We start from the raw sequence: 16,418 nt of genomic DNA on the forward strand, positions 1-16,418 counted from the left end.
AGAATGCTGTTTTAAATCTAATTGCCCTTGAAAAGTTCCCATCAAAAATGAATCCCTCATTGTGTAAAATACAGCCACTGTTATACTTCCTTTCTGTCTCCAGCAGCAGTAGTTTAGAAGTAGCTCCAGGGAACTGAAAGTTTAATCATTCCTTGTCAAATATGATATGAGTAACACTAATATAATTGTTTTTCTGTCAAATGACCTTGTAACATAATCTAGGTACTTCCTACAGCTACTTTCAAGGCAGTGGCTACACAACATCATACTTCTGAATAAAGATCAGGAAAATCCATTTCATTATGAAACAAAAAACTATCAGCTTTGTATTTTGAAATTACTTACGAAATTATATTTCTTCCTAAGTGATTTGAGGTTATATATAAAGTATATGTGGTAATATTTAATTTAGAACAAATTGAAGCTAGTGAATATAACTTGACCCAAAAAATTCAACAATCATTTTGCAAGTGCATGCTATGTGCAACGAGTCCTAGGATTTACAGTGATTACCAAAACCCAGTTCTGGCTATTTTTTCTAAAGGTTCTAAAACTAAAAATGATGAAAACCCATGTATGTATGTAAAAAACTGAAATAGAGGGCCAGGCTATGGCCTAGCCTCTGCTTCCTGCTGAGTTTGAACTTCCTTTAGCAGGTAGGATGAATTCTCAAGACCTGTTTTTTGCCACTTGAATCAAGAACTTGGGGCTGGAGGAACCTAAAGGACCCCATGCAGGATCTCACAGTTTGAGGGGAAGATGGAGGAGGATAGAGTGGGAAGAGCAGCTTGGAGTCCATCTCAGAGACTGGCCTGCAAGACTGACTGCATGGACTTTCAAAACACTCAGTAAGTGACTATTTGACTTTATGGAGTCTAGTATACACAAATAACTGCATATATTTTCCACCAAATCCTTTCCTTACAGACAAATCTTTCTAGTTTTTGTTCTACAATTATTCTAAAATTAGTCAAGAGCAAGAAAATAATTTGCCTGACACATGAACACATTAGATTTGAAGGCTGAACAGACTGCTCATAACTAAAGCATAGAATAATTTTCAGAATAATAACTATATTTAATATTACCTTAACAGTATCAGAAATGTCTCTTATGAAAATACTTTCTGTACTTACCATCAAAAGAGAATCACTTCAGCTACATTGAGATGAGCTATGAGCAGGAAAAGAAGTTGCTGGATTTAATGCAGGATCCTATAATACATGTTCACAAGCTACATATTTTCATGCCTAGGTGGGAAATTGTGACACACAGAGGGAAACAGGGACATTTTTCTGTTTCTATGTGAACCACAGAGGGTTCGGGGAAATACGGTGCTGTTTTGGCCTATGAATGATCTGTAGCTTTGGAGCAGTCAAGAAGAGGTGCTGATAAAGAATGTGGCCAGTGCCTTGTGCTAGAAAAGATGATTTGCGTGGTAAGTGAGACCCTTCTGAGACTCTTCAGATGGAACCGAGGAAGACTTTGAAGGAAGCTAAAGAATCTGCTACTTAACAGGAGTGGGGGATATAATTATTATTGTTACTAGTGTGGTCCCATTTATATTCACAAGCTGGTAAAGCCCAGTAATACCTGCTTATATAATTGAAGGTGAACTGTAAGCTCCATGGGAGTGGGGCTCAAGCCTGTCTAGTTTCATTATATTACCCAGAAGATACAGGAATATTTGGGGAAATGTTAAATATTTTCATTTAGGTGGTATGCTGGGTACATGAAAAACTGTAATGCGGAGAATATTGGAAAAACCAGATGAAGACAGAATGTGGAGAATGTCAAATGCCATGGTAAGGAGTTGAGCTTTATTCCATAGTAATTGGTAGCTGTTGAAGGTGTTTGACCTGGAGAATGATAGAGGGATGTCAGGTCCTTCAGTTTTCCACTTTTTGTAGCTGGTATTTTGCTTCACCCTACACTGAAATGTAAATAAATGCACAGGAAAAGGAATTAAGTATTTCAGTCATGACATACATACTACATTGAGAGAAACTAGTTCTTTTTTTTAATTTAGAGTTATGGAGTGTATATAAACTAATTTCATGATGTTACTTTGCCTTGGTGAACAGAGTAGAACTTTAACAGGAGAAACAATCATGTTCTGAATTCCAAAGAGCCTTGGATTCTCATGTCTTTCTAGGTATGCTCCTCTAAAGTCTAGAATTTGTTATTTGCTAGGTTGTCTTAGTCAAGAAGATTGGTCTGTGTGGCTACTTTCAGGACGATTATTGTCAACATCAACAGAGGCAATGACGAAACCGCCTCACTACATACCTAGAGAGCTTCTGCTCTGAAAATAAATGATCTCAACGTGTTTCAAAAAATAAGATAGTAAATACGACCATCATCCAAGTTTCCATTCTGTCCCAGTTAAATCTCTTGACAAATTTTATCCATACTAAGCACTCCTATGGATAAAAGCAGAAATTGGTTTTATGTTCTAGATTTTTCTCTCAGCTTGTTCATTTTCTTTTACTCATTTTTAAACTCTGAATGTATACTACTAATGTTATATTTTTATGAAAATATAGGAAGATTGTGTCAGGATAATCAATAGAAATGTAAAATTTAGGATCATTTAGTTAGATTTGTTATAGCACAATGTCAAAGGAAAAAAAATGAGCTTCAGGATCAGAGAGTTTTGTGTTCCAATCTGAATTTGAACACTATGAGCTCTGTATCTCCAGAAAGCCATTTAATTTTTCTAAACTTTAGAATATCCTTTATAAAATTGAGATAAAAATGCTTATTAATTAGATTTTCATTTGATTAAATAAAACATGGAAAAATACATTGCATAGTGACTTGCAGATATTCTAGACAAACTGAGTTGTCATTTTGTCTTTTTCATCCTATATCAGATAGCTGTTTTGAATGATATTTTTAAATGAATGTTATTAGAGTTTCTTTTTTTAGCAACATTTATACATTATTGTGTTTATTTCTTTGTACCAGCAAAATGAATCTAAGGTAATTCAAATAGTTGGAAAACAGAAACACAATTATTAAAAATACTTAAATTAACATACAGAATAAATCTCTGCTGGAAGATAAGAAAACAACTCGTATGAAATAAAAACTGAAATTCTTCATGATAGCTTTCAAAGTCATGCACCATACACAGAAAAACATACCTTTCTGTATTTATTTCACACTTCATCCTAACACACATCTTCTGCTCCAATCAAACCAGACCATTTGATAAACCCTACATATCTCATTTACTTTTCTTTTCTGCCTAAAATGCTTTCTCCTCCTACCCAAAAACATGAACCAAAGCTCAGCCAAAATGTTAATGTAAAATGCTAATCTCTTTTATACAGATTATAGCGTTCCAGACCTGGATGTTTCTTTTCCTCCTTTGCCTCCCCTTAATTCTGTCTTCAGGAACCATCAATGGTTCATGTCCCATCCCCCTTGTTCGTTCATTGGCCTTAGCTTCTCCTCTCTCTACAACAGGCATTCTGAACGGTACTTGTGCCTAAAGCGTAGATTGAACCATTTATGTCTCTCTGTCCTGCAGCACCCAGTACAGAATCTTCCTTACTTTTAGTATTCACTATATATTCATTAAATTTTAGTAAATGGGAATTTAATACTAAACTGTTCTTCGAGCTTCCTGACAACAAAGAAAAAGAAAGGAATTATAGAACATGGGTATAAGTAGTTAAAAATATGAAAAAAAGGATAAAAGGAATTAAAGTATATAATTTTAGTTGTCCACTGAATAAAACATAATAAGGTCACTTGAAAAGCTCTTTTTTTTGGCTTCTGATTTCTAGGATAAATTTATCTCAAAGATTATTATATACAATTATGTACTTGATAATGGACTATAAGTAAAAATATAGTTCACCAAAAGATTGTAAAAATCTTTATTAAAATGAAATTCTTTTTTTATTCCACATATTTAAAGTTACAGACCAAACCAATTTTAATTTCAGGAAGATGAATGGCATCATTCAACAAGTTGTTTTCTGATTATATTTCTTAACATAGGTAATAAGAGTTTGGAGAAAATGTATAAGTAGGTGGTTAGCTTTTCTCTTTAAATCATCCCATGTTCAAGTAAAGTTTTGACAAGACCTGGTTATTTGCAGTCAATTTGTGAAGCAACTCTGACAAGTGCCCAAAGCACATACATCTGTGCTGCTGATTAAAGCGCACTACAGGCATCTTACATACCAGATGTGCAGATGGCAGAGTTTATAAAATCTTCTGGAATGTGAGGAGGCTGTTTTGCATTCTTACCAAGATACAAAACCATATAATTTTCAGAAAGCATAATAGTAGGATATAGGAGAATAGGTATGTGTCTGTGGGTGGGCAGGGTGGGGAATTTGGAAAAAAAGTGGAGAAAGGGTTAGGTTATCAGGACATTTAAGTTTGCTTTAGTATTGGTATAAAAGCACTTCTTAGATATGCTTTGTACCAATAAAGCTCTATACTTCAATGAGCTCTGTACCTCAAATTATGGAAAGGAAGATTTTATTATATAAATTAGTAATGTATTGCATTGACCAGAAAAGTACCACAGAATTGCCTGAAGTAATAGTACAGCTGTTTTTGAAAACAAAAACCTCTTACATTAATAATAAGGAAAGCATTTAATTTGATTGCAAGAATGAAGACCCACAATTCATGAAATCTTTTCTTTTGTTCTTTTTCAGCCATAAATATTGTCAGATGTTTTAAAATTAATAGAATTCCTGAACACACATACATCTTTTTTTTCCTTTCCCCTTCCCTCTTTCCTTCCTCTCTTCTTTTTTTCTTCTACCTACCACACTAGGCATGGCAGTCCAATTACCAAAAAAATCAGACGTGACCCTTCCCTCGCCTTCACTGGAGATTGTCATTCACCCCTTTAATAGCAGATATCCATTTGTATCTTTGTTAACAGGTCTGTCCTGGTCCACTAGCTGAGAGAAGGATAATAGAGCAGATGTGGGCAACAGCATCGGTAAGTATGGCAGAGTTCTCCCCACCACAACACTTTCTGGCCCACTAGCTACTTTTAGACCTCAACAGAGTACCACAAGAACCACCAAACCTCTTACATTCTCTGGTTTTAAGGTCCTCCCATTTTCTATGACCCTATTCTATGCTAACGTCCAATCCTCTGGGAAGATTATTTCATTTATTGCTGTGTTTTAATATAAGTTCTCTAACTGGTGGAAAAAAGACATTGCCTACAGTTAAAATATAACAGCTAAGCAGAATTCTAATCATATATCCCAACAGTTCATCACCTTTGCCCATTCTCCTCCCAAAACATCCCAGGTGCACAGCGAGGACAATCTTTTCTACTTTCCTCTATTCCACCTAGGCCCGAACATGTATATGTATGTTCATGATATTTGTTCTGTAACCCTGTAGTGTTCCTAGGAATGGCATAGGGAGAAATTTGCTTTGTTTTAAAAAAAAATTACCTTTAAAAGTGTTTGAGAAAGACTTTTGTTTTGTAATTATACACTAAGTAATTCAAAGCAATCCTCCGATTGAAGAAATCCTTGAAAACTTAGAAAACATAAACAAAATGATTTGCTTTAAGGTTTATAATGCCAAATCATTATTAAATAGTTTGTGATCAGAAAGACAATAGAGATGTACACAGGTAAATGTTTGGTGTTCGGGGTGCTTGTCTCCTGTGGATATTTGCTGATTCTGATAGAGTTGCTGAACATCTGGGAAACTGAGTGGTATTACTGGAGCACCTTAAGGGGGAATCCATATGAAAATTGGGGCAGCAGATACGTGAGGATCGATGTAAGCCATCTGCACGTTGCAAAGGTTGATAGGAAGTCATCTGGTTCTCACAGAGATGGAAATCCAGTTTTGAAGTATGTCAATCTCAGAAATCAGATTAACGAGTTTACAGATTTCAAGAGTCACACTTCTGGCAGACAGAAATGCCTTTTATTTCTGGAGAAAGAGAACATCATCCTTGAATTCAAATTATTTTTTATACACAATATCCAGTTCTTACCCCACACATGAAGGGATTGGACAGCATGAGCCAGAATGAGCAGAAAAAGGAGCTTCAGGGACATGCTGGCTCGTGCTTGTAATCCCAGTGACTTGGGAGCCTGAGGCAGAGCGATCCCTTGAGCCTAGATATTTGAGACTAGCATGGGTGAAAGAGTGACAACTTGCCTCAAAGCAAAATAAATAAATAAATAAAACAAAACAAAACAAACAAAAAGAATAAAGAAGAAAAAAAGGAACCGGTATTTGCAGTTGTCAGATACATATTTTAAAGAATAACTGCTTATTGTGTTGATGAAGATAAATGGGATTATTGAGTTGTTTTTAAATTTGACTTTAAGTTCTGGGATACATGTGCAGAATGTGCAGGTTTGTTACATAGGTATACATGTGCCATGGTGGTTTGCGTCACCTATCAACCCGTCATTTAGGTTTTATGCCCCGCATGCATAAGGTATTTGTCATAATGCTCTCCCTCCCCTTCCCTTCATCCCACAACAGGCACCCCCCCGTGTGTGATGATCCTTTCCCTGTGTCATGTGTTCCCATTATTCAACTCCCACTTATGAGTGAGAATATGCAGTGCTTGTTTTTCTGTTCCCGTGTTACTTTGTTGAGAACAGCTTCATCCATGTCCCTCTAAAGGACATGAGCTCATTCTTTTTTGTGGCTGCATAGTATTCCATGGTATATATGTGCCACATTAAAGAAAAGATATTTTAAAAACATCATAAAATTTTTAAATGAAGGATTAAAATTAACACTAGAAACAGGTTTAACAGGTTAGAGCTAAGTAAAAAGGGAATTGGTGGACTGGAAGAAAAGCTGAAAAACATCCAGAATGAATCTCAGAAAGAATAATAATAATGAATATAGATGCTAGAGGAATTAATATAGTTTGACGTTTGCCAACTTACCAGAATAGAGAAGGCAAAAACAGAACAATACATATGCAGCTACCTGACTTATATGCAGTACACTGGAAATTTGGGTATTTTCAATAACCATTACTATTCACAAAACTTAATTCCAAATGGAGTGTAAAAGTAAACAGCAAAAGTAAAACAATGAGGCATTTAAAAGTAAATATAAGGAATATTTTATACTTGAGGTGATCATAAATTTCTTAAATAGTAAATAATAACCTTATCTATAAAGAAAAATTTATAAACTCAGCTACATTAAAATTGAAAATCCATTTGTCAAAAGAAATTATTATAAAAGAAAAAACACGAAGTGGGGGAAAATATTTTCAAACTATATAGTTAACAGTATAAGTTCTTATTCTGAATATATACATATGTAAAGATTTGTAAACTTTTGTTTACAAATGTTTGTAAACATATATATGTAAATATTTGTAAAACTTTTACAAATCAATTTAAAGGTAACCAACCCAATAGTGAATGTTTAAAATGCTTGAAAAGATACTTCATAATAAAGTAAAATAATTGGATAATAAGTAAATAAAAAATTGCTTAACACTATTAGTCTTTAAGAAAATAAAGTTAAAATCACAATGAAATACCACTATATATCTACCAGAGTGGCTAAGATGAAAAAGACATACACTATGGAGTTTTGACAAGGATAGTGAGAAAAGATACTGCAAATCTCATATGTTGTTGGTGGGAATGCAAATAGGCATCACCGCTTTGGAAAGCAGTTTGAAAGTGTGGACGAAAGGTACACATATACATAATCTGTGATACAGTATTTTACTGTTAGGTATATGTCCAATGGAAATACATATGTATTCACTAAAAGAGATTTAAAAATCCATAAATAATAACGTTATTCCTGACAGCCAACAGAAACACCCTCAAGACCAAAACCTAAACAGGAAGACATTAATGTTCATAGCAGCCCTATTCATAATGGCTAAAAAGGAGACATGACTGAAATGTCTATAAATAGTAACTTGGATAATAAATTATGATGTATTTATTTAACAAAAGACTGTATTTTGATGAGAATAAACTAAAACAAGAGCATGCAGAAATCTTACAAATAAATCTTGGGGGACAAAAGCCAGACACAGGATACTATATACTATATGATCCCATTTATGTAAACTTTAAACAGGCAAAATTATTTTTGTTTTAGACATCATGATAGTTCCTAAAATGGGACTTGATGGAGGTTGCTGGGCTGCTGCTTATGTTCTGTTTCTTGATCTGCTTACATATTAGAAAAGTGTGATGGATTTGTAAATATCCATAGAGCTGTGCACATATGAAATTTTTCCTTTCCTGTATATGACATAATTTAATACTATTTACCTAATAAGAGGTACTCTTTAAAAGATCATCCAAGAATCTCAAATTACTAACTATAACTTACGAAAAAAACTTGTAAGCCTTTGTCACTGAAAACTTCAAAATATTATTGAGATAAAGAACAGAAAAATAAGTAGAGGGATATACTCTGTGTTTTAGAAGATTCATTATTGCCTACATATCTATTTTATTTAAGTTGATATTAAAATCTAACATTGTACCAGGAAAAGTTTTACAAGAAACATGACAAATACTCTAAATTTTATAAAAAATGAAAATTGCGGCCGGATGCAGTGACTCACACCTGTAATCCCAGCACTTTGGGAGGCCGAGGTGGATGGATCATGAAGTCAGGAGATCGAGACCATCTTGGCCAACATGGTGAAATCCTGTCTCTACTGAAAATACAAAAACTAGCTGGGCATGGTGGCGTGCGCCTGTAATCTCAGCTACTCGGGAGGCTGAAGCAGGAGAATCCTTGAACTCAGGAGGCAGAGGTTGCAGTGAGCCAAGCTCACGCCACTGCACTCCAGCCTGGCGACAGAGTGAGACTCCATTTCAAAAATAAATAAATAAATATTTTAAAAAATAGAATTGCCAATGTACTCTTAAACAGTAAAACAATAAAAGACTTGCTTTAGCCATCATTAAGACTTATAAAGCTTCACTAATACAATGTGATATTGGTGCAAAAAAATGTAAACTGACCAAAGAAAAACAATGAGTCCAAAAACAGAACCAAATATTTAGGGATGCTTGATTTGTTACAAAGCTAACATTACATGCTCTTTAACAAATGCTGCTGGCGCATTTAGATAGCTATATTTTTTAAATAGCATTCATCTTACAGCACTAATAAGAATCTATTTCAGGTATATTTAGATTTCCAAATGTGAAAAACAAAACAATGCTTCTAAATAATGGTGTAAGACACGATTTTAAAGACCCTGAAATGGGACATTTCTTGAGGATACAAAAGTAATTAATGATAGAAGAAAATATTTTCAAATTTTAATTAAAAATAAGAACTTCAGCTTAGAAAAGATAAGATTTAGAAAGCAAAAAAGTAAACCAGGGAGTGAGAGAAGATGCAATATATGTAACAGCCATGGATTTTATATTCAAGATATGTAAAGAACCCCTACACATCGGTAAGGAGAAAGGTAACCAAATGGAAAATTATTCAAGTCTTGAACAAATATTTTAGAAGAGAAGATAGTCAAGCAAACATATAAAAAAGAAAATAATTTCTCTAGTAACCAAGGAAATGGAAGTGAAAGCCACAATGAAATATGGCTACAGACCCATCAGAAAGACCAGATACAAAGTTTGACAATATCAAGTTTTGGCAAAAGTAGAATCACTTAAGGGAAGTATAAATTTAAGAGATTTGTTCTTCCATGTTGCTTCTTACAAAAGACAGATACAATACTGTGTCCATAGAGAAACTTGTTTCCGGGTCTGATGGCTAAGCCATGATGTTTCCTTAGTTTACCAGAGGATATCTTTTTTAACAGGTAAGTTATTGATACAGTATATTTATTCTGTAACCATAATTGTGATTTCCTCTTCTGTACAAGTCTGGCCTTACTAAACTCTTCAGACTTTGTTGTTTTTACTGTTTTTTTTTTTTTTTCTGGCTTCCATCAAACTTCACAAAATTAAACAGTCTCCAGATTGCTTGACAATGAATTTAGTATGACTATTTGTTGTTATATAGTTAGAGGAAAGTTACAAACCCCAAATACAGATCCTTCAAATTCCCATTTGTGCAAGGTACAGAAATTTTGTATTAAACTTCTTATCCCCACAGTCTCACTGGTTAGTAACACTCAACAATTGGAATATTGAGGACCCATTTTATTTTCCTCCTTAAGGATAGATAAAAGTAAAGAAAAATGCATAATTCAATAATCAATCACATTAATTTTTGATTAGTGACATAAATGTATTTGTCCATAGACGTGTCCTACAGGCAGTCATTTCACATTGTTATTGCATACACTAGTTCAGCTCAAAAAATTGTATTAATTGGCTACTTTAGTGGTTTTACAATAACAAAGATGGCAACTTCATTCTTCTTTTCTAGGAAGCTACATGAAAGCATCAGAAGAATGAGAGAAAGAAATACAAATGGAATCTCTAAACAAACTGGGGAGATAGTTGATTTATTCATTAATTATATGAAATGTTATTAAAATGGCTATAGAGTAGCCTGTGTTCTCCAAATGCTGTCATACAGTTGAAATGTATAGCAGTAAACAAATAAAATATCCAAAATATGTGAAAGGGCTGCTAAATTTAGTGACCATCATGAAGGGAAGTGAAAGGTTTCCAAAAGGCAATGTCCATGGCTGAATATATGTATATATATACATACAAAAACAAAACCTCTCCTATTTACCAAATTATGCAGCCTAAACTTAGACTGAGGGAGAGAATCTGATAACTCATTGTTCAGACCCAGCTTGGGGTCTGAAAACTTAAGAGGGAGAGAAGATTGGACTAAATGCAGAATCATGCACAGAAAGTTACATCTGCAGAAAGCGGTCTTTTAAACAGGCAGGATGGAGGGAGAAATACTCCATAGTGAGCATCCAGTAGTGCCAGTCTCAGATGGCTCAGAGAATTAAAAGCTAAATAATTTATGCATTCAATCCTGAATTATGTGGAGAATTATTGATAGCCAAGGACATGATGCTTGTTCTCCAACTACATAAACTACCTTCAAATAGTTGGTTTTTAGAAGGACTTACCTGTTTCAAAAAAGAGTCATAACCATTAAAGAACAATTACAGAATCTCTTAGGAATGAGTTGCTACAGTGGCCAAAGCTGTCTCCAGTTTAGAAACAGCAGTGATGTTTCTAGCAGTAACATCCAGTGTCAAATATTGGTGGTATCAGGGGGGATTAGCAACAGCATCCCTGCCAAGAGATATCAGCTGTGGTGTCTACATGGAGCAAGTCTGAATATGATTTTTGAAGCCATTCCTAGGAGTGTAGCCCCATTCCTACTACTCTGGTCTACCCAGAGATCTGTGAGCTATCTAATGTTCTGAAATAGATTCTGATTCTCACTTTCTTTTTTTCGTATTTCTCGTTATAAATTTATTTTAAAAATTAGTTCTGAAAAAATAGCACTATCTATTAAACAATTCTTTAAGCATGTAGTAAACAGTTTATCAGTAGCCATTAAATTAAATATATGCATATATATAAAATCAATATTCAATTATATATAGATGTCTTGGATTCAAATAGCATAAATCAATCCTTGAGAGTTTATAAGTGATATTCATTACTTAAAGTAGAATTAAACCATTTGAAAATGCTTTAGATTATTGCAAGTTAGTTTGCAGAGAACCTTAAGAAAATGAGAAAATATTTGCAAACTATCCATCCAATAATGGTTTAAAACTGAGCCTTGGTAAGGAACTTAAACAAAGCAACAAGGCATTTGAAAAACGGGCAAAGGATACGAACAGAGACTTCTCAAAAGAAGACATACACATGCCAAAAAACATATGAAAGGAAATGTTTAACATCACTAATCATTAGAGAAATGCAAATCAAAACCACAATAAGATACTATCTGACACCAGTCAGAATGGCTATTAGTAAAAAGGCAAAAAATAACAGATGCAGGTCAGCTTAACTGAAAAGAGAACACTTACACACTGCTGATGAGAATGTAAACTAGCTCAGCCACTGTGGAAATCAGTTTAGAAATTTCTCCAATAACCTACAACTGAACTACCATTCGACCCAGAAATCCTATTACTGGGTATATACCCAAAGGTATATAAATTATTCCTTTTTTTTTTTTTGAAATGGAGTCTCACTCTGTCGTTCAGGCTGGAGTTCAGTGGTATGATCTTGGCTCGCTGCAACCTCCACCTCCTGGATTCAAGTGATTCTCCTGCTCCAGCCTCCTGAGTAGCTGGGTTTATAGGCACATGCCACCAAGCCTGGCTAATTTTTGTATTTTTAGTTGAGATGGAGTTTCACCATATCAATGAGGCTGGTTTCGAACTCCTGACCTCGTGATTCGCCTACCTCAGCCTACCTACAGACACACACATGCACACACACACACACACACACACACACACGTTCATCACAGCACTATTCACAATGACAAAGATGTGGAGTCAACCTAAATGTCCATCAACAGCGGACTGGATAAAGAAGACGCAGTATTTGGTTTTCTATTCCTGAGTTAAGCAAATTAATGCAGGAACAGAAAATCAAATAGTGCATGTTCTCACTTATAAGTGGGAGCTAAACATTGAGTCCGCATGAACACAAAGAAGGGAACAACAGACACCAGGGCCTACTTGAGGGTAGAGGTGGGGAGGTGGGCGAGGATGGAGGAACTACCTATTGGGTACTATGCTTATTACCTGGGTGATGAAATAACTTGTACATCAAAACCCCATGACATGCAATTTACCCATATAACAAGCCTACACATGTACCCCCAAACCTAAAATAAAAGAAGAAAAAACTAAATAAATAAAATGATTGCATGAATATATTTTAATGTGATAAAACTGACATTTCGTTTTTAGTTTTATCTCAGCCTACCCTGGGCAAAATATGTTCTCACTGTGCATTATTTTTTTAATGTATCTAGTATGTAACTTGTATATATTTTTAAACTAACTTACACAACTGTGTGTATTTATTATGTATAACATGATTTTTTAAAATACATATACATTGCAAAATGGCTAAATCTGGCTACTTAATACATTATGTCACATAGTTATTTTTGTGGTAGGAAAACTTAACATCCATACTTAGCATTTTTCAAAAATACAATATATAGTTATTAACTATAATTATCATGTTGTACAACAGATCTCTTGAATGTGTTTCTCCTACCTAACCATACATATGTATCCTTTACTACAATTCCTCAGCTTCTCTCCCTCCTAAACACTTCAGGCTTCAGTGACCAACATTCTTCCTCTACTTCTAGGATATCAACATTTTCAGACTCCACATGCAAGTGAGATTATGTGGTATTTGTCTTTCTGTGCCTGGGTTTATTTCACTTAACATAATGTCATCCAGGTTCAACGATGCTGTTTCAGAGGACTGGATTTCTTTCCTTTTTGTAGTTGAATAGTATTTCATTGTGTGTATTTACCATTTTCTTTATCCATGTATTCACTGAAAGACACTTAGGCTGATTCCATGTCCTGGGTATTGTGAATAGTGCTGCAATGAATGTGAAAGTGTAGATATCTTCTCAACATATTCATTTTGTTTCCTTTTGATACATGTCCAGTAGTGAGATTGCTGGATCTATTTTGAGGATGCTCCAGACTGTTTTCCACAATGGTTGTGCTAATTTACATTCCCATCGACGTTGTACAAGGGTTCCCTTTTCTTCACATCCTTTCCAACACGTTATTTTTTGTCTTTTTGATAAAACTCATTTTAAAAGGAGTGAGATGGTATCTTGCTGTGGTTTGATTTGAATTTCTCTGATGATTAGTAATACCGAGCATTTAAAAAACATCTGTTGGCCATTTACATATCTCTTTTTTGAGAAATGTCTATTCAGGTTCTTTACCCATTTTTATTGGATTATTTGTTTTATTGTTATGGATTTGAGTTCCTCATATATTTTAGATATTAAACCCTTATCAGGTGTATAGTTTGCAAATATTTTCTCCCGTTCTGTAGGCTGTCTCTTCATTCTGTTGTTTGTTTCCTTTGTTGTGCAGAAGCTTTATAGTTTGATATAATTCCATCTGTCTCTTTTCGCTTTCGTTGCCTGAGCTTTTGAGTTCATAGACAGAGTATCATTGTCCAGACCAGTGTCATGGATCTTTTCTTCTATGATTTATTCTATTAATTTTATAATTTGGGATCTTAAAGTATTTAATTTAAGTTAATCTTTGTATATGGTTAGAGATAACGGTCTAATTTCATTTTTCTTCATATAGATATATAGTTTTCCTCGTACTATTTATTGAACAGACTGTCTTTTCCCCATTGCATATTCTTGGAATCTTTGTCAAAAATTAGTTGACTGTAAATGCATCCATTTATTTCTGGGCTCTCTATTCTGTTCCTTTGGTCTGCATGTCTGTCTGTTTTGATGCCAGTATCATGCTATTTTGATTACTACAACTTTTTGGTACATTCTGAAGTCAGTAGTGTGATCCTCCCAGCCTCGTTCTTTTGCTCAAGACTGCTTTGGCTATTTTGGGTCATTTGTGGTTCCATATAAACTTTAGGGTTTTTTTCTATTTCAATGAGGAATATAATTTTGATAGGGATTGTACTGAATCTGTAGATTGCTTTGGCAAGTAAAGATATTTCAACATTATTAATTGTTCTAATCCACGAACAGGTGCTATCTTTTTAATTGTTTCTGCCCTTTCTTCAATTATGTTCATTGATGTTTCACAGTTTTTGGTGTAGATATCTTTTACCTTCTTGATTAAATTTATTCCTAAGTATATAATTTTTAAAAAACACATCTGATATAAATAGAATAGTTTTCACAATTTCTTTTTCAGATAATTCACTGTATAAAATTTTATGCAGTGTATAAAAATGCAACTTATTTTTGTATATTGATTCTGTATCCTCCAACTTTATTAAATTTGTTTATTAGTTCTAACAGTTTTTTTAACGGAATCTTTAGAGTTTTCTATACATAAGATCATGCCATTTACAAACGGGGGCAAGTTAATTTCCTCCTTTCTGATTTGGATGCCTTTTATTTCTGTCTTGTCTTATTGTTCTGGCTAGAACCTCCAGTGTTATCTTGAATAGAAGCAGTGAAAGTAGGCATCCTTATTTTGTTACAGATCTTAGAGAAAAAGTTTTCAACGTTTCCCCATTCAATATGATGGTAACTGTGGGTTTGTCATATATGGCCTTTATTTTGTTAAGGTACATTTCCTCTATATCTAAAATTTTAAACATTTTTATCATGAAGTGATATTAAATTTGTATTCATTTATTTATTTGTTTGTTTATTTTGAGACAGTGTCTCTTTCTGTTTCCCAGACTGGAGTGCAGTGATGTGATTATGGCTTACTGCATCCTCGACCTCTCTAGAAGCAGGTGATCCTCTCACCTCAGCCACCTGAGTAGCTGGGGTCACAGGCACATGCCACCACACTTGGCTAATTTTTGAATTTTTTTTTTTTATAGAGACAGGGTATCACCATGTTGTCTAGGCTGCCCTTCAGTTCCTGGACTGAAGCGATTCACCTGCCTTGGCCTCCCAAAGTGCTGGGATTACAGTCATGAGCCACTGCACCTGACCTGGATGTTGAGTTTTGCCAGATGCTTTTTCTTCATTTATTAAAATTATCATAGGATTGTTGTCCTTCATTGTATTAATGTAATGTATCACATTTATTGATTTGTGTAGACATTGGTTGGGATTTTGGAGTCACTGTGGTATATTTAAGTTGTGTTTGCACCCGTGAAGTAAACAGGACTGAAGGAAAACACACAGACACACACAGTGCTTGGTCACATTTTGAATTCACAACCTCAGTTAAGCCCTAAATCCTGGTAGTAATTCTGATTTACAGTGGATAAATCATAATTTATTTAAATAATTCCATATTTTCGGACCTATAGGGTGTTTCCAATTTTTTACTGGTAGAAAAATTTCTGTTGTAGATTATACATGTAGCTAAATCTTTGTCACATCAATAATTATTTTCTTTGATTAATTTCTTTTTTAGAATTAGAATGTCAGTTATGAATGGAGTAACTTCATTAGGCTAAGTTTCCTGCTGTTATAATTATTAAAGATGAACAAAATATAAAATGCAAATATATATGCATTTTATGAAGGCCCTAGCATGCAATCAAAGTAGTCAAGGACAAGAATAACTACACAATTATAGGGAAGAAAGAACACTAGGGTTCATTTATCTGGCTTTTCTGTAGGGGGTACTTAGAAATTTTCTGCAATGTGAGGGAATATAGTTTGAACAAAAAACAAGTGTCTTACAGCACTGAAGAGATACAGTCAGAGTTTGAGACTGACACAGAAGATACAAATTGAGTGGTAATACCTCAAAGACTAAGAAGCTTCAGGAGAGCCCTAAAATCCTACTGATTCTCTGCAAGATATTGGTGGATTCTTAA

General features: G+C 34.3%; 1 long non-coding RNA gene across 5 annotated transcripts in view; it reads left to right on the forward strand.

Moving 5' to 3' along the window:
* LOC105728784 (uncharacterized) overlaps window positions 1–16,418 on the forward strand; it is a 71,923-nt gene that overhangs the window by 34,517 nt on the left and 20,988 nt on the right. For 2 of the 5 annotated variants that reach the window (XR_001110125.2, XR_001110124.2), the window contains exons 3-5: window positions 654–848; window positions 1,717–1,805; window positions 4,919–4,978. This is a non-coding gene — a long non-coding RNA (uncharacterized LOC105728784). Of the gene's footprint in view, window positions 1–653; window positions 849–1,716; window positions 1,806–4,918; window positions 5,161–10,371; window positions 10,632–15,464; window positions 15,550–16,418 lie in introns of those variants that run through there. The other 3 variants (XR_010342910.1, XR_001110123.2, XR_010342909.1) reach the window with 3 other exon arrangements.

Source organism: Aotus nancymaae, unplaced genomic scaffold (assembly GCF_030222135.1).
Source record: "Aotus nancymaae isolate 86718 unplaced genomic scaffold, 86718_ANA_hifiasm-v0.15.2.pri h1tg000016l, whole genome shotgun sequence".
Classification (NCBI taxonomy): domain Eukaryota; kingdom Metazoa; phylum Chordata; class Mammalia; order Primates; family Aotidae; genus Aotus; species Aotus nancymaae.